The sequence below is a fragment of the Myotis yumanensis genome, unplaced genomic scaffold (assembly GCF_028538775.1).
Source record: "Myotis yumanensis isolate MYYU_CA2020_CCGP unplaced genomic scaffold, mMyoYum1.0.hap1 SCAF_3, whole genome shotgun sequence".
NCBI classification, from domain to species: domain Eukaryota; kingdom Metazoa; phylum Chordata; class Mammalia; order Chiroptera; family Vespertilionidae; genus Myotis; species Myotis yumanensis.
Window position 1 is genome coordinate 97,708,730 of NW_027223754.1, and position 19,221 is coordinate 97,727,950.

General features: G+C 41.8%; 1 pseudogene; it reads right to left on the reverse strand.

Moving 5' to 3' along the window:
* Nucleotides 1-730: 730 nt before the first annotated feature.
* Nucleotides 731-1,339, reverse strand: LOC139005123 (histone chaperone ASF1B pseudogene; annotated as a pseudogene).
* Nucleotides 1,340-19,221: the final 17,882 nt, after the last annotated feature.

Sequence of the window (19,221 nt, forward strand, 5' to 3'; positions counted from 1 at the left end):
GATGCCAAAACAGCAAAGCCTGGTCGGCTGCTCCAACAGTGGCAGCCTCCAGGGAAATCCAGATCCAGTTAGGAGGTAACAAGGAGGTGGTTGTGACTGAGAGGAGAATCAACCATTATTCCTCAGCATCCAGCTGATCACACTTTTGTGAACAGTTTTCCAGGGGCTGCTGGATTGAAAAGACCTAAAAATTGTTCTGGGAAAAGGACAGAAATTGTGTCTGACTCTACCTTCTAACTCAGATTCCTTGACTCCAGAAAGCTGGGTGGATCTACTCAAATGTTTGGGAAGGGAAATGGCAGAGCCTTTGGTCCAACAGGGCTGGAACCACTGACCAAGAAAGCCTCAAGGAAGGCCAGGGAGGTCTGTGGGAAGAGCTCTGGGTCAATGGTACTTACATGGGAGCCTGGTGACACAATGGCTTATGTGTGGAAGAGAGAAAGGACACGAGTTAGAGAGAATTAAGAACTAAAGCACCTGCTTTTTATAGGCCAGGGCAGTAAAGGTGAGAGAATCTTTCTGGGCTGAGGTTGGGAGAGACCTGAGGCCCATTCTTTCCTCGGGGATCAATTTGATAGGCCTGAATATAGTTGATGGCCCCAAAGTCTTCCAGGTGGCCCCCAGAGGACTCTCTGAGAGGCCTAACTGCCCCCTCCAGATGTGTTGGGAGACTGGCCATAGTCCTAGCTAGGCCCAGGTAGTGCCTGGAGTCCCCCAGTTAAGACCTCAGTTAGATGCAGTCCATGGAGTTCTCAGGGAGGAGGCCAGGGATGCAGCCAGGGACCCCCAAGCCCTTGACAGGGGTACAGTTGATGCGGAGGCTGCAGCTTAGGTCAGGGTCCTGGTTCTCTATGGCCTCCAGCCTGTCCGTGTTGTTGTCCCAGTTGATGTGGAAACGGGTCACTCAGGGATTCGAGCCCAAGATGTTCCATTGGAGCTGAGAGAAGTCTGGCTTTGGGAGTGGGTTCTCCCTCAACTCTGGGTCGGGGTACTCATTGTTGACGTAGTAGCCCACACGGATGAACTCCTGCCCATGGTAGGTGCAGGTGATGAGGACCACGGTCACACCAATGGCGTCGCTCTCAGGAATGAGGGATGGGTTGGGAGCATCGGCCTGAAAGACGAACATGTGTCTCCCTGCTGGGATAGGGCCGACCAGCACTGAGTCTAGGATTTGATCAAACTCCTCACTCTCAGCTGAGCCAACATAAATTATCTTCCACTCTAGGTCATCCGCCAGAGCCTCATTGCACTCGAAGCTGATCTCGAACTGGAAAGGGCTGTGGAAAGGGCTCGGATTCTCCAGCACCGCCACGTTCAGCACGGATACCTTGGCCATCGCCTTGCCTGGCCGCGATTGAAGCCGAGGCTGGGTCCGAGCCCATGCCTGGATCCTGTAGGATGAGCGGGACAGCGTTGCCCACAGAGGCTCCCGCCGTCTCTGTCCGTAGACTCAGTTACTAAGATAATTTAGATCTTTCTATGATTTCCAACCTTAGGCCCTAAATTATCCAAGTCAATATATTCTGTAAATGTTTAACTCTACTAGTGAATTCCCTTTTATTTAAAACTAGAGGCCTGATGCATGAAATTCGTGCACAGAAGGGTGTCCCTCAGCTCGGCCTGCACCCTCTCCAATCTAGGACCCCTTGGGGGATGTCCGACTGCCGGTTGGGATGTCCTGCAGTCGGGCATCCCACTCTCAATCCAAGACCGCTGGCTCCTAACCTCTCACCTGCCTGCCTGCCTAATGCCCCCAACTGCTCTCCCCTGCCAGCCTGGTCACCCCCAACTGCCCTCCCCTGGTGGCCTGATCGCCCCTAACCCCCTGCCAGCCTGATCTCACCCCTAACTGCCCTCCCCTGCTGACCTGATCACCCCTAACTGCCTCTGCCTCGGCCCCCACCACCATGGCTTTGTCAGGAAGGAAGTCGGATGTCTGGAAGATGGCAGGTCCATCCGGTCTAATTAGCATATTACCCTTTTATTAGTATAGATGTACAATTGAAGGAGAAATAGAGGTCATTGATTAACCCTTTTTATATTTTATTTTTATTTTTTAATTTTCTTTATTGAATAAGCTATTGCATATGTGTCCTTATCTCCCCCTTTATCCCCCCACCCACCTTCTCATGCCCTCACCCCCTGGTGTCTGTGTCCATTGGTTATGCTTATATGCATGCATACAAGTCCTTTGGTTGATCTTTTCCCCTTCCCCTCATGCTCCCCTACCTTCCCTCTGAGGTTTGATGGTCTGATCGATGCTTCTCTGTCTCTGGATCTGTTTTTGTTTATCAGTTTATGTTGTTCATTATATTCCACAAATGAGTGAGATCATGTGATATTTATCTTTCTCTGTCTGACTTTTTTCGCTTAGCATAATGCTCTCCAGTTCCATCCATGCTGTTGCAAATGGTAGGAGTTCCTTCCTTTTTACAGCAGCATAGTATTCCATTGTGTAGTTGTACCACGGTTTTCTAATCCACTCATCTACTGATGGGCACTTAGGCTGTTTCCAAATCTTAGCTATGGTAAATTGTGCCACTATGAACTTAGGGGTGCATATATCCTTTCTGATTGGTGTTTCTGGCTTCTTGGGATATATTCCTAGAAGTGGGATCACTGGGTCAAATGGGAGTTCCATTTTTAGTTTTTTGAGGAAACTCCATACAGTTCTCCACAGTGGCTGCACCAGTCTGCATTCCCACCAGTGGTGCATGAGGGTTCCTTTTTCTCCTCATCCTCACCAGCACTTGTCATTTGTTGATCAAGCCTTTTTACTCCAACATTTGATCTCTGATTACTGAACTAACATCAAAAGCCTCATCCTTTTTTTAATTTTTATTGAATCTTCCCTTACTCACTTGCTTTCTGAGCCACCTTACAAGGTCCTTTTGGTGAGGGCTGTTTCTTGGGGTTCTTTGTTTGCCTCTAAGCACTAACTTCCTGTCTGACCTTGGGCATGTCTTAGCTTCTCTGTGCCTCAGTTTCCCTGTTTCTAAAATAAAAATAATACTAATACCTTCCTCACTGTTTATCTGTATGTTGAATGTCATGATCCTCACAACACATAAAGCATACCGAGCAGGGAATGGCACAATAAATGTGCTGGATCCACACAACTGGGGCCTAACCTTGCTATATTCTACTGCTGTAACAAAGGAGAGTGAAACAAAGGAATCCTTTTTGAAAACTTTACTTGTGTATATGTGCTTAGGTAATTGAGAAGCATTCATGTCCTTATCACGTACTTGTGCACTTTTTGTCTGCTTACTCATTTTCTTCAAATTGCCTTATGAAAGGCAATTCTCCCTAAAGAAATAGGGCCCTGATGTCAGGATCTCTGTGAGGAATTTGTTTTGTATTCTTTAATGTCACTCAACAATATTTATAACACTTGGCAGTTTTTCAAAGCTCTTTCAAAGACATCTCAGTCATTCTACAAGGCAATTCTGTATGGTACATGTTGTAATTCTGCCTTTACAGGTGAAGGAACTGGGGCTCAAAGAGGTGATTTATTTAGCATCCCTGGATGAGAGTGAGGGGTAAGAGGCAGATCTCTGTTAAGAACCTACAACTTTCTTCCCCCCACCCCTTTTTATAGCTGCACTAGAGGCCCGGTGCATGAAATTTGTGCAGGGGAGGGGGGGAGTTCCCTTAGCCCAGCCTGCACCCTCTCCATTCCAGGACCCCTCGGGGGATGTCCAACTGCTTTTTTAGGCCTGGTCCTGGGGATTGGGCCTCAACTGGCAGTCAGACATCCCTCTCACAATCCAGGACCGCTGGCTCCTAACTGCTCACCTGCCTGCCTGCCTGATTGCCCCTAACTGCCCTCCCCCCGCCAGCCTGATCATCCCTAACTGCCTCTGTCTGCCGACCTGATTGCCCCTAACTGCCCTGCCTGCCAACCGGGTTGCCCCCAACTCCCCCCCCCCCCCGCCAGCCTGGTCGCCCCTTACTGCCCCCCTGCCAGCCTGGTCGTCCCTAACTGCCCCCACCTGCTGGCCTGGTCGCCCCTTACTGTTCCCCCTGCTGGCCTGGTCGCTCCCAACTGCCCCCCTCTGCTTGCCTGGTTTCCCCTCACTGCCCCCCCACTGCCATCCTAGTTGAGCCACCTGTGTGCTCTGCTGGATTGGGCGCCCTTCACTGCCCCCCATCCCCCTCTGCCGGCCTGGTTGCCCCTCACAGCCTGCTGCTCAGTCATTTGGTCATCCCTCACTAACCCCCTGACAGCCTGGTCGCCCCACACAGTCTGCTTGTTTAGTCGTTTGGTTGTCCCTCACTAATCCCCCTGCCAGCCTAGTCACCCCACTCAGCCTGTTCGGTCGTCTGTTTGGTTGTTTTGGGTGTGATGGCCCCTGGCTCTTTATATATATAGATAGTATTCCATTGTATAGATGTACCACAGTTTTTTAATCCACTCATCTGCTGATGGGCACTTAGGCTATTTCCAAATCTGAGCTATTGTAAATTGCACTGCTAACCGATTGCAATAGCATGGATGGAAGTAGAGAGCATTATGCTAAGCCAGTCAGAGAAAGATAAGTATCACATGATCTCACTCATATGTGGAATCTGATGAACAACATAAACTAATGAACAAAAATAGACCCAGAGACATGGAGACATTGAACAGACTGTCAAACCTCAGAGGGAATGCAGGGGAGGGGGCGACATCATGTGCGTATGTGCATAACCCATGGACACAGACAGTAGGGTGGTGAGGACTTGGGGGGAAGAGGGGTTGGAGACAGCAATAGGGGGAAAAACAATAAGGATTTATTTTTTTAAAAAGAGTTGTTAGGAAACAATTACCAATAATTTTAAACTTAGTGAATTGTTTGAACTGGATGAATTATTAGATGAATTAATTAATGGAAAAATTGATTTTCAGAGATGCAGCCAACTTCTGGTGGCACATGAAAAGTGTTCAATAAATATTTGTAAAAAAAACTACAACTTTTCTTTTCAGCACCTGTGTTCTCCCCATCTTACCAAGCTGCCTCCTGTACTGGTAAGTATCTACTGATCCATGGCTACTGTTCATGGTTCCAATCAATCTAGAAAGTGCAAGGGGGCTGACCTGCTCCAGATCAGTTTCCTTAGCAAGGCAGGAGTCTAGACACACAGTCTGACTGATTGGGAATGCCCTGTACCCCCATTTCCTGTGGCCCGTTTCCCTGAAGCTTTGGCTGAACCCACTGCTCACCTTCCACAGGTGCTGCACATGGTCACTTGGATGGCACAATCAAGGCCAAGGACTCAGAGCACTTTTCAGAATTATTGCAATAAGAGCAGTGCCATCGATGTGCTGTGGTTGCCCTTTGAGGGCAGAGGTCAGCAGCTAATCATCTGTCATCTGCCCCCTGCCCCTCTTACAGATTGGAGCAACCTTCCATAGCAGTATGATATTGGCCTCACACCTACACTGGACCTTTGCCTGGTTTCTGAATTCCCACCAAGGCGCACTTAGCGCAGCTGAGGGGAGGGTCACTGTGGTCCTGTGCTCTCAAATCACTCCACATTAATACTCTTTATAGATACTGTCATTGTTAGAAGAAAACCATTTGGAGGCCTGTGTGATTATGGCAGGTGGCCAGCTGGAGGCATTGAAGAAAATATCTTTTTATATTTTCTTTTATTGAGTTTGAAGAATCTGAAGTTTAATGCAGAGTTTTGTATTGCATTTCAATACAGAAAAACTTGAAAGATAATCTCTCTTAAAGCTATGGATCTTGGTAACACCTTGATTAAATAGTTGTTAGCTATCTACATTTCCCTACACTCACAATAGACCTTTCTTGAACCTTGGTAATTCCACCTTTGATTTCATTGTTTTATCAATGAAGGTGGAAGGGAAAATGAAATACAATTTAATGAGTGTTTTACTCATCATCCAATATGCAAAAAGAGAAACGTAGAACACACACACACAAATAAATCTCACACTGTCAAGCTTTGTAGGCATGAGGTTTTTGTTGTTGTTTTAAATCTAAAATCACTGGTTATAGAACTAGCAAATTAGTTTTCCGATTAAAATGTAATCAACCTTCAACAATTTCTTCTTTATATTCATAAGACATTCTGGTATGCTGTATGCATAAGACATAGTGTTGCTTCTCCTGTTCTTACAATGAAAAGACATTTAATAATATAGTGTTATATCATTTTTATTGTGTTTATGATTATGTGTCCTTTACTCTAGAAACTCAGTTGCACATTCCTACACAACAGAGATCATGTGTTCAGTGTTTTCTAGAGTCTCCATGCATAGAATGTAGCAGCATGTATCTCACATGTAGGAGGAGGCCAGAGAAAGGCAGAGAGTTTCTAAGTGCAGAAATGCTCTAAGACACAAAATTTGTAGCTCATATTCAAACACAGCTATTTGACCCTTTAAGCGGTTCTCAACCTGTGGGTTGCAAACAATGAAAATACATCCTGCATAGCAGATATTTACATTACGATTCATAACAGTAGCAAAATTACAGTTATGAAGTAGCAATGAACATAATTTTATGGTTGGGGTCACCACAACATTAGGAACTGTATTAAAGGGTCGCGGCATTAGGAAAGTTGAGAACCACTGCTTAACCCAATCAGATGAGTACTACATAAGGTTTCTGAAATGGAAAATGGAAAAAAATACTGTATACATATATTGACTTCAGAGAGGAAGGGAGAGAGAGAGAGAAGCATGATAGATGAGAGAATCATTGTTTGGTTGCTTCCTACAAATCCCACAACCTGTGCATATGCCCTGACCGAGAAATGAATGGTGACCTCCTGGTTCATAGGTCGATGTACTGTAGCATTTTTTAAAGTGCTATTCAACATACCTCCAGAATAGAAGCTGAGTAGGCCATAGAATCTGCTGAAGCCTTGTTTCGTTGTTGCTTTTTTTTTAAATTAATGATTATGGATGGAAAAGCAACACTTTAGACTCCAGAAAAAAAAGCAAAATGGCTCTAAAATCAATATAGAGCCATGTGGGGCTCGGAGGACCAATGATATCCCTGTGTATGTATGTCAGTATGTGCCTATATGTATGTAGATGCTCAAAGCCCTACATTCCTTCCCTTACCTTTCTTACTACATTTTTTGCAACAGCCCTCTTTGATGGCCTTCCCCAAAGGCCCAAGGGAAACAATATTTGCATATTAATTATGTATAACAAAAGCAAAAGCTCAATCTCAACGAGTATGTTTAGTAATTTTCTTTGTTATGGAGGATGTGGAATTGATATAAACTAACAGTACATTTGCTAGTATTTTCCAACAATGTCTACATTTTTCTGCTTTCTAACTTATGCTTTAACCTAGTGAATTATAATTTTTATCTGAGGCCAAAAATAATTATTCACTGCCATGTCTAGGTTTCTATGGTTAGTTATGAGACCTAGAGACAATTCAAGATTTTTATTTTTAACACTGTACATAAAAATCTGATTAGCAAGTACTTTTCACTGATCTTGTTGTCTTTCATAATCACCTCTGCTTTCTTGCATTTTAAATTATTCTCTAGAGGATGAAAAATGGCAGCCTAATAAGCATACTGTCATGCATCTTGTCCCAGGGCCAGACTGGAAATACAACTAAATTGGAGAACAATCACCCAGAATGACCAACTGAGGTCCAGATGAGGAGGTGACTTATATCAAGGAAGCACAGAAAAAACCTGGAAACCAGTAGGAAGGGTGAGGTCATGAAAGGAGTGGACCCAGCTCCCAGGGGCTGCAAGGGGAGCCCAGAGGAGGGAGGGAGAGCTGTGCTACAGGAGAGTCTGTTCCTTCAGAAAACAGAGGCCCAGAGCCCAGGCTGGGCTCCAAAACCCTGAGCACCAGAGACACAACCCATGGCTGTGCACATAACATCCAACTGTGAAAGGGAAAGGCAGTGTGGTTGCTGACTGCTGGGGAGTCTAGAGCTGAGACTCCAGCTGCGAAAGGTGGCACAGCAGCTGCCCTTGTTTCGTTGTTGCTTTTTTTTTTGCTCTAAACCTAGACCAGTGGTCGGCAAACTCATTAGTCAACAGAGCCAAATATCAACAGTACAATGATTGAAATTTCTTTTGAGAGCCAAATTTTTTAAACTTAAACTATTTAGGTAGGTACATTGTTATTAACTTAATTAGGGTACTCCTAAGCTGGGCTTTGCTAAAAACGTCCTCAACCTGATTGAGGTATGTTCGCTGAGGTCAACCCCTTCCAATTCTCCCATCCACAGTAGTCTTGTATACTTGTTTCGTCTATCTCCTTTCGTTCATCCTCTCTATATGTCCAAACCATCTCAGCATACCTTTCTCAATCCTTGACACTACATCTTCTTTCACTCCACAACATTCCCTAAAATTAACTTAATAAACTTTACTTAAAGTTTAAAGTCTTAAACTATAGGTACGTTGAATAAAACTTGATATCATACTTAATAATGATATTATTTATTGATAAAATTAAATTCCTTACAATTTACCTTACAATATCCATAAAATTAAATCATGACAATGACTGACAGACACTAATGTGAACAATGGCCTTGCATCTCCTTGGAAAGTTTGGGTAAGTCAGATTTGTATGTTGTTTTTAATTTTAGGCACGATTCCAGGTTCTCATCAATAAGACGACTTCTCAATTTACTCTTGATAAGGTTCATGCTTGAAAATGATTGTTCGCATAAATATGTAGACCTGAATAAGGAAAGAACAGCAAACGCTAGTTTTTTCAGTTGATTATATGAGTCAGGAATACTATTCCAGGTGTTAAAATCAACTTCTCCAGGTCTTTCAAAGCAGACCACTTGTGCTGTGAACTAAGTTCACATTTGTTTTTCTTCAATATTTCTATATCAGCACAAAGACGTTCAAATTTTGAGCTCCACAGTTCTTTGTTTTTTAAATCCAGCAATTGCATTTCAAAGTTGCTAATGTCAATATTAAAGGGAGAAAAATTTAATTCTGTTACAGTAGCATTGAGAGGTTTTTTAACAAAGGCTAACGTCGCTTTGCTGTTTCTGAATTCCTGAAACCTATTGAGAACAGCTTCCCTCATATTTAAAAGTGTTGTTTTGAAATAGCAAATATTAATATCAGAATTATTTTCTTGGCGATGTTTCAACAGGCTTGGAAAGTGAATCAAAGTTTCTCTCTCAAAATCTTGAGCAAAAAGAGATAATTTGTTTTCGAATGAAATAACTTCTTCTAACATAGAAAAACTGTGTTTCCTTTCTCCTGTAGTTTATGATTAAGCTGATTTAGATGAGACATAATGTCTACCATGAAATAAAATTTTTGGATCCACTGATCATTCGTTAGTTCTGGATAGTGAACACCCTTCTCAAGGAGAAATGCTTTAATTTCTGTTAATAAGGAAGTGAAACGTTTCAAAACATTTCCTCTTGATAACCAACGTACCTTGTTATGCAGCAGAAAATCTGCTACTCACTCTCCATTTCAACTAAAAATTCTTTAAATTGGCGATAATTAAGAGCTTTAGCTATAATGGAGTTGATAATCTTAATCACCAATTCCATAACTTTGCAAATTTCTTCTGGAAATGTCTGCGCACAAAGCGCTTCTTGATGAATGATGCGATGGTAAGTAAGTATCGCGTGATTAATTTTTTCTTTCAAAATAGCAACAAACCTGTTTCTTACACCGGTCATACTTTTCAACCTGTCTGTTGAAATTAAGGCAATTTTATTGAGTGGAATATGATGTTTTTCAATGCACTCAATTACAGCATTTGCTATATCCTCTCCACGTGTTTGACCTTTGAGTGGCAATAATCCTAAAAGCTCTTCTTTAGGACCTGTAGGTGAAATAAATCGTACAAAAAGTGAAACTTGCGCTGTATCATTTATGTCACAAGACTCGTCAAACTGCTATTGATAAAGCTGAAACAAATTTAAGATCTTCGACTTGCTGGTTGGTTATATTCGAAGACATTTTGACTGTTCTATCTTTCACTGTTTTAGCAGACAATGGTAACTCTTTAATTTTTTTTAGAATATCTGATTTGTTCTTAAAATCCAGAAATAGCTCTTCGGATGCATTTATAAAACAACTTTTTTATGTATTCACCGTCTGTATATGGTTTTCCTCTCTTAGCAATCTCTTGACTAACCACAAAACTTGCAATATTAACATTGTTGGAAGATTGCATCCAGTAATTAAATACAGAACTTGATTTTTCTTGACTCTTCTGAAGTTCCTCAACTGCTTTCTTCCTTGCATCACCGACAGGATATTTAGTACTAAATGACACGGGTTTAGTTGTAAAGTGTCTCTCCAAATTTGCTTTCTTGTTATGCGCCAATTTTTCCTGACAAATAAGACAGGTCGGAAGGCCATTTAAGTTTTGAATATACGCGAAAGTCTCGGTCCATTCAACTTTAAATTCATGGTTTTCGTCTTCCATTTTTCTTTGCTTCTTCTTTGTAGCCATGTCAAACAGGGCACCTAAAAAATATTTCATTTTATAATAATAAAGCCACCAACACAAAATAATTACAATTCTTAAATTGATGACAAAAATACCTGTAAGATTTGCAGCTGGTTGGAAAAATACAGGTAACTTTATGCTTGGAGTAGGTATTTTTGTCACCTCGCACGATTTGCGGACGTGACTAGCACTAACCACTGCACAATGAGACTGCTGACTGGCTCACTCAACTCGTGCATGAATCACGTGCGCCTCCCCCGCGCTGCATATCCCGAGGCCGGCCTGCGCCGCATCTCCGACACTCCCCACTTCTTCTAAGACCACTTCTTCAAAATAGACTTGCCCAGGCCGAAAACCGACTTTTGTGCATGGGCCACAGAGTTTCAATCGCACTGTATGTGCTCGCCCACACGTGGTATTTTGTGGAAGAGCCACACTCAAGGGGCCAAAGAGCCACGGTTTGCCGACCACTGACCTAGACCATAGGAGTTTTCATTTACAACTACTCACCCTATGCTTTGGAGCAGGGAGGGAGGTTCGGACTAGAGGTGCCTGAGGAGAGGCTGGGGAGGGAAGAAAAGAGAGGCTTGGAAAAGCAGTAGCCAGGAGTCCTGCATTGGGTCATTTATATGCGGCCAAAGGGAAATGGCCATTTTTCCTGAGAAGAGCTAGCTGATTCCAACAGCCAGAGGGCAGACAAAGAAAAAAAAAAACCTGCCCTAGGTGATACAGCCTGCCACACACTGCATTTTGAGCCTCACAGAGTAAACAAAGGGAGAGGCCAAATTTAGGGGTCTGAACAATCTCTAGGAGCCCTCAGTGACTGGATTGGAGGAGAGACCATCCGCCCCAATATTCTGGGAAGCAGACCGATAAAAACTCCAGGGTCCCAGCTGACCCTAATGGTATCCATACAAGAATCTCTGTTCAGGTAAGGGCAGAGTATATTTTGGGTCACCGGCAGAGGAGTAGCTCTGGGACAGGAAAAGACACCATCATATTCCCTGAAAGTGAAACAGCACTTCCCCCACCTAAAGCCCTGTCAGGAACAGACTTTTGAGTGATTAAGATTGACAGCTGGCCAACAGGCAAAGGCAGGCAGAAGTAAAGCCCAGGAAACCCAGGAACTTTGCTGAACCAGCCCTGGGCCCCATGCAACTAACAAACCTCCTATAGAAGGCAGATCGATCCCCTCCTGCTTGCAGCCCAGGTCTGTGGAGACAGACACAAGCAGTGGATCAGTGGGTCACCTGGAGCTTCAAGCAGGACAAAAGACAGTGTTAGACACTGGTTAGCACCTAAGTGCCTAACAGGAAGCTCAGAGTTAGCAGACAGAACAGAAGAGTGGGGTCCTAAGTGAGCTCCCAAGGGGTCTTAAACTCAGCTGAAACAAATGCCACTTCACTTTTTTTCTCATCTTTTTTGCTCCCACTTTTCTTCTCTTTTATCCTTTTTAGATTTTATCTTTCCTTTCTTTCTTTCCCATTTTAAATGTATGTTCTTTGTCTATCTGCATTATTGATTAGTTATTATTCTACTCTCTATTATTTCATTCATATATCTAATTATCCTCTTCCCTTCTCCTACTCAATTTTCTTTTTCTCTTTTCTTTTTTTCACTACCCATTTCTTCACTCTCTCTTTTCTTTGTCTCCTGATTTCTTATCCTTTTTCTCTATCTTAATTTAGGTCTATCTGCTTTCTCTTCTATTTTCCTTTTCAAAATTTTTTCTTGTCTTTTAATTTCTTTTCTCCCTTCTTTATTCTAAACTGTTTTCTTTCACCAATTCCTCTAATTCTTTATTATTATTTTCTTTATTTAAGCTCTGCATCTACATATTCTGCACCCCACTTTTTAAAATGTTTTTAGTTAGTGCTTTTTAAAATTTGCTTATTTGCATTTTTTTATTTTTGCTAAAAGTATTACAAAGGGAATTACATAAGTGCCCTTTTTATCCTCCCCACCCTTGACAAACCCCTGCCCTCCCTTACCCCCCAGTGTCTTATGTCCATTAGTTATGCTTATATGGATGCATACAAGTCCTTCGGTTGATCTCTTACTCCCCTCCCTCCTGTCCCCCAACCCTCCCTGGCCTTCCCTCTGCAGATTGACAATCAGTTTGAGGCAGCTCTGCCTCTGTATCTATTATTGTTCAAAAGTTTGTAATGGTCTTTATTATCCATGAATGAGTGAGATCATGTGGTGTTTTTCCTTCATTGACTGGCTTATTTCACTTAGCATAATGCTCTCCAGTTCCATCCATGCTGTTGCAAATGGTATGAGTTCCTTCTTTTTTACACCAGCATAGTATTCCATCGTGTAGATGTACTACAGTTTTCTAATCCATTCATCTACTGATGGGCACTTAGGCTGTTTCCAAATCTTAGCTATGGTGAATTGTGCTGCTATGAACATAGGGGTGCATATATCCTTTCTAATTGGTGTTTCTGGTTCCTTGGGATATATTCCTAGAAGTGGGATCACAGGGTCAAATGGGAGTTCCATTTCCAATTTTTTGAGGAAACTCCATACTGTCTTCCATAGTGGCTGCACCAGTCTGCATTCCCACCAGCAGTGGAGGAGGGTTCCCTTTTCTCCACATCCTCTCCAGCACTTGTCGTTTGTTGATTTGTTGATGATGGCCATTCTGACAGGTGTGAGATGGTACCTCATGGTTGTTTTGATTTGCATCTCTCGGATGATTAGTGACTTTGAGCATGTTTTCATATGTCTCTTGGCTTTCTGAATGTCCTCTTTTGAGAGGTGTCTATTTAGCTCCTTTGCCCATTTTTTGATTGGATTGTTTATCTACTTTTTGTTAAGTTGTATGAGTTCCCTATAAATTTTGGAGATTAGGCCCTTATCAGATATGACGTTGGCAAATATGTTTTCCCATGAAGTGGGTTTTCTTGTTGTTTTGTTGATAGTTTCTTTTGCTGTGCAGAAGCTTTTTATTTTGATGTAGTCCCATTTGTTCATTTTCTCTTTAGTTTCAACTGCCCTAGGAGCTGTATCAGTGAAGAAATTGCTTTGGCATATGTCTGAGATTTTGTTGCCTTTGTATTCTTCTAGAATTTTTATGGTTTCCTGTCGTACATTTAAGTCCTTTATCCATTTTGAGTTTATTCTTGTGTATGGTGTAAGTTGGTGGTCTAGTTTCATTTTCTTGCATATATCTGTCCAATTTTCCCAACACCATTTATTGAAGAGACTATCTTGACTCCATTGTATGTTCATGCCTCCTTTGTCAAAAATTAATCGAGCCTATTGGTTCGGACTAATTTCTGGACTCTCTATTCTATTCCATTGATCTATATGTCTGTTCTTGTGCCAGTACCAGGCAGTTTTGAGAACAGTGGCTTTGTAATACAGCTTGATATCTGGCATTGAGATCCCACCTACTTTGTTCTTTCTCAGGATCGCTGCAGCTATTCGGGGTCTTTTTTTATTCCAGATGAATTTTTGGAGAGTTCGTTCTAGATCTTTGAAGAAGGCCATTGGTATTTTAATGGGAAGTGAGTTGAATTTATAGATTGCTTTGGGTAGTATGGACATTTTAAAGATGTTGATTCTACCAATCCAAGCACATGGTATGTTCTTCCATCTGTTTATGTCTTCCTCTATCTCTTTTTTCAATGTCCTGTAGTTTTCTGAGTAGAGGTCTTTTACCTCTTTAGTTAAGTTTATTCCTAGGTATCTTAATTTTTTTGGTGCGATGGTAAATGGGATTGTTTTTATAATCTCTCTTTCTGAAAGTTCACTATTGGTGTATAGAAATGCCTCGGATTTCTTGGGGTTAATTTTGTATCCTGCTACATTGCCAAATTCATGTATTAAGTCTAGTAGTTTGTTGATGGAGTCTCTAGGGTTTTGTATGTATAATATCATGTCATCTGCAAATAAGGACAGTTTTACTTCCTCTTTTCCAATTTGGATGCCTTTTATTTCTTCTTCTTGTCTAATTGCAATGGCTAATACTTCCAGGACAATGTTGAACAGGAGTGGTGAGAGTGGGCATCCCTGTCTTGTTCCTGTTCTTAGGGGAAATGGTGTTAGGTTTTGTCCATTGAGTATGATGTTGGCTGTGGGCCTGTCATAGATGGCTTTTATTATGTTGAGGTATGATCCTTCTCTTCCCACCTTGCTGAGAGTTTTTATCAAAAATGGGTGTTGGATTTTGTCGAATGCTTTTTCTGCATCAATTGATATGACCATGTGGTTTTTTTCTTTCAATTTGTTTATGTGATGTGTCACGTTTATTGATTTACGGATGTTGTACCATCCTTGCATCCCTGGGATAAATCCTACTTGGTCATGGTGTATGATCCTTCTGATGTACTGCTGGATCCGATTTACTAAGATTTTGTTGAGGATTTTGGCATCTATGTTCATGAGGGATATTGGCCTATAGTTCTCTTTCATTGTGTTGTCTTTACCTGGTTTTGGTATTAGGGTGATGCTAGCTTCATAGAATGTGCTTGGAAGTGTTCCTTCATCTTGAACTTTTTGTAGTAGTCTGAGGAGGATAGGTTTTAGTTCTTCCTTGAAAGTTTGATAAAACTCCCCTGAGAAGCTGTCCGGTCCTGGGCTTTTGTTTGCTGGAAGCTTTTTGATGACTGCTTCAATTTCTTCGATAGTTATTGGCCCATTGAGATTTTTTGATTCTACCTGATTGAGTTTTGGAATGTTGTATTTTTCTAGGAATTTGTCCATTTCCTCCAGGTTGTCTAGTTTGTTGGAGTAGAGTTGTCCGTAGTATTGTGAAACCATCATTTGTATTTCTGTAGTGTCTGTTGTTATTTCGCCTCTATCGTTTCTGATTTGGTTTATTTGGGACCTCTCTCTTTGCTTCTTGGTGAGCCTGGCTAGGGGTTTGTCAATCTTGTTTATCCTTTCAAAGAACCAGCTCTTGGTTTCATTGATTTTCTGTATTGTTTTTTTGGTATCTATGTCATTGATTTCTGCTCTAATCTTTATTATCTCCTTCCTTCTGCTCACTCTGGGGTTTTCTTGTTGCTCTCTTTCTAATTCTTTGAGTTGAAGAGTTAGATTATTTACTACCATTTTTTCTTGTTTTTTGAGATAGGCCTGTAGAGCTATAAACTTCCCTCTCAGGACTGCTTTAATTGTGTCCCATAGGTTTTGGATTGTTGAGTTTTCATTGTCATTAGTGTCCAGGATGTTTTTAATTTCTTCTTTGATCTCATTGGTAACCCAATCAATATTTAATAACATGCTATTCAGCTTCCAAGTGTTTGAGTATTTTGGGTTGTTTTTATTGTAGTTTATTTCTAACATTATGCCACCGTGGTCTGAGAAGATGCTTTTTATGATTTCAATCTTCTTGAATTTGTGGGGACTTTGCTTGTGACCCAATATGTGGTCTATTTTTGAATATGTCCCATGAGCACCTGAGAGGAATGTATATTCCATGGCTTTGGGGTGGAGTGTTCTGAAGATGTCAATTAAGTCCATCTGATCTAGTGAGTCATTTAGGATTGCTGTTTCTTTGCTGATTGTTTGTCTAGTGGACTTATCCAGTGATGTCAGTCGTGTATTAAAGTCCCCTACTATGATTATAATGTTGTCGATCTCTCCTTTGATATCTTCCAGGAATTTTTTTATGAATTTGGGTGCTCCTGCATTGGGTGCATATATGTTTACCAGGGTTATATCTTCTTGTTGTATTGATCCCTTTAGTATTATGAAGTGGCCTTCCTTATCTCTGGATATGGCCTTCACTTTGAGATGTATTTTGTCCGATATAAGTATTGCTACCCCAGCTTTCTTTTCCTTTCCATTTGCTTGAAAGGCATTTTTCCATCCCTTCACTTTCAGTCTGTGTGAGTCCCTTCTAATGAGGTGGGGCTCTTGTAGACAGCAGATGTATGGGTCATGTTTTTTTATCCATTCATCCACTCGATGTCTTTTGGTTGGAGCATTTAGTCCATTTACATTTAAAGTTATTATTGAAAGGTCCTTGTTTGTAGCCATTTCTTTTTTTGTGTGTGGCTGTTTTCTTTCTGAGGTTGTTATTTCTTCTATTTACACCAGTCCCTTTAGCATTTCTTGCATGGCTGGCTTGGTGGTGATAAACTCCCTTAGCCCTTTTTTGTCTGTGAAGCTTCTTATTTCCCCTTCAATTTTCAATGATAGCCTTGCTGGATAGAGTATTCTTGGATTCAGTCCTTTGCTTTGCATCACTTTGTAGATTTCCGTCCATTCTTTTCTGGCCTGATGTGTTTCTGTTGAGAAATCATTTGATAATCTAATGGGAGATCCCTTGTATGTAACTTTCCGTCTCTCTCTTGCTGCCTGTAAGATTCTCTCTTTGTCCTGAACATTTGCCATGGTAATTATGATGTGTCTTGGTGTGGGTCTTTTTGGGTTCACCTTGTTTGGGACTCTCTGGGCTTGCGTGACTTTTATCTTCCCCACCTCAGGGAATTTTTCTGATATTATTTCTTCGAATAGGTTTTCTAATCCATGTTCATCTTTCTGTTGTTCTGGCACCCCTATTATTCGTATGTTGTTTCGTTTCATGTTGTCCCAAAGCTCCCTTAGGCTCTCCTCCTGTCTTTTAATTTTTTTCTCCATTTGCAGTACAGTTTGAGTGTGTTTTGCTTCCTTGTCTTCTAATTCACTGATTCGGTCCTCCGCTTCTCCCAGTCTACTGTTGATACTTTCAATGGTGTTTTTTATTGCAGCTATATTGCTCTTCATTTCTTCTTGGGTCTTGCAAAAGTTATTGATCTTTTCATCTGTGTCTTCTTGCTTCTTGCATAAGTAGTTGATTTTTTCATCTGTTTCTTGTTGCTTCTTGCACATCCGGTGCATTTACTCTAGGACCCTTATTCGGAATTCTTTTTCCATCATGTTGCATATCTCTGTCTCACTTAGCTGCTTTTCTGGCGAGTCCTCCTTCTCTTTCCTTTGGGCATTTCTTTGTCTACCCATGTTTGATCTCATTGACATATCTAGTTGTTGAGTCGTTCAGTGGCTGCTCCCTGGGTGGCAGTGGCTGCTCCCTGGGTAGCAGTGGCTCCTTGGGCTGTGGTTGCTCCTTGGGCGGTTGTGTTAGCAGCGGCTCCTCCGTTAATAGCAGGGCCTCTGGTGGGTGCTCTTCACAGCTGTGGTGGCTCTTCTGGCTGCTGGAGGGAGGCTTCACACACAGCAACTGTTCCCCAGACAGAGCGTGTGGTGATCAGGAGGCCGCTGTTGCTTGGATCTGCTGCGTTGATTTAAAGGCACAAAATACTACACAACAAGGCACAACGTACCAGGCACTGAACATGAATGTATTTTCAATATTACTAACCCCAAATAAAGGTGGCCACCCGAGCTAAGGGAGTTAGGAGATAAGGAGGAAAGAAGAGATACAGGTAGAAGAGAAAAAAGAAAGAAAGAAAAAAAGAAAAAAAAGGAGTGCAAAAATGAAATTGGAAAAAGGGGGGGGGGAAAGAAGAGGAAAGAAAAAAAAAAGAGAGAAAAGAGAATGAAGTATAAAAGGGGAAGAGACTATTTATAAGAGGAGAAAACTCCTATAGATCCGCCACTAATACCACCATATTACAGCAACAGATTCCTGGAGATGAATACAAACTACAAACAACCAATAATATCAAGCGACGCAAGGGAAAACAGAAGCACAGAAATAACCGGGGGGGAGGGGCAGAAAAATAAAAAGAATAAGCAGACTCACCTCACCAACAATCCTAAAAAAAACCCCAATATACTCGTCAATCAAGCAAACAACAATAAAACAATAGAGAAAAGAAGAAGAAGAAAAAATTTGGATAGTTAAGGAAGATAGGGGAAAGGTATATAAGGACTTAGAGCAGGGGATTGGACATAGGATATATAAGTAGGGTGAAATTTAGACAGGGGGTAGAAAGAATAGGGAAAATCTAAAGCTGGATTGGGGTAAGAGAAACAGGACAACAAACGGGAAAAAGTGGGGAAGAGGGTTTAGCACAGAGGCAAGTTGAGGTAGAGAAAAATGTTGCTAAAGGAACGATAAAAATAGAATGGAGAACATTAGTCCCAAGATAAAATAAAGACAAAATAAAATGACACTTTAAAAAATGGTAAAATGATAGCGGTAATAATACTAGTTAAAAATAAAAATGCAGTAGTTGAAAGGGTAAAATCAGGTGATGGGAAAAAAAAAGAAAAGAAAAAAAAAGAAAAAAATGTTTTCTTATTTAAGAGGTGAAAAAGTAATTTAAAAAAATAAAAATAAAAATGTGCAGTAATGCAGGTGCTTCAGATCTTCTACTCTTCTTTTTGGCACGCCAGGAATTCAGGAGAATGTTGAATTTCTTTCTGATACACTGTTCCTCCATGTTGTAAGCCACAGTCCTAATTTTAAGGCATGCCGTATTGGCTCCCGTACAGATACTGCCTTATCTGTATTTACAGAAGAGTCATTCCGTGGCTCTGCCTCTGGGTGGCAGTGTGTTTGGGTTGACCTCTGAGGCTATAAGTTCTCTCTGACCAGGAGTTCTCTATTGTACCTGAACCCGCTCCGCCCAGAGCTGGCTCCCCAGACGCCACTCCCAGCTCTGTTTCCCAGGCTCCCCAAAAACGATCTTCCCCTACAAGCTCCGCTAGCGATCCCAACTGGGCAATCACATGCACTGGGATCAACAATCAAACTCACAGATTTAAGAGGAAGTGTGTAAACAAGAGCCTGGGAAGCTGTGCGAACTCGCAGGGCTCCACCTTCCAGAACTGCGCGGAGTCTCTGCGCACAGTCTCTGTGCGCGCTCTGGCCCCTGGCA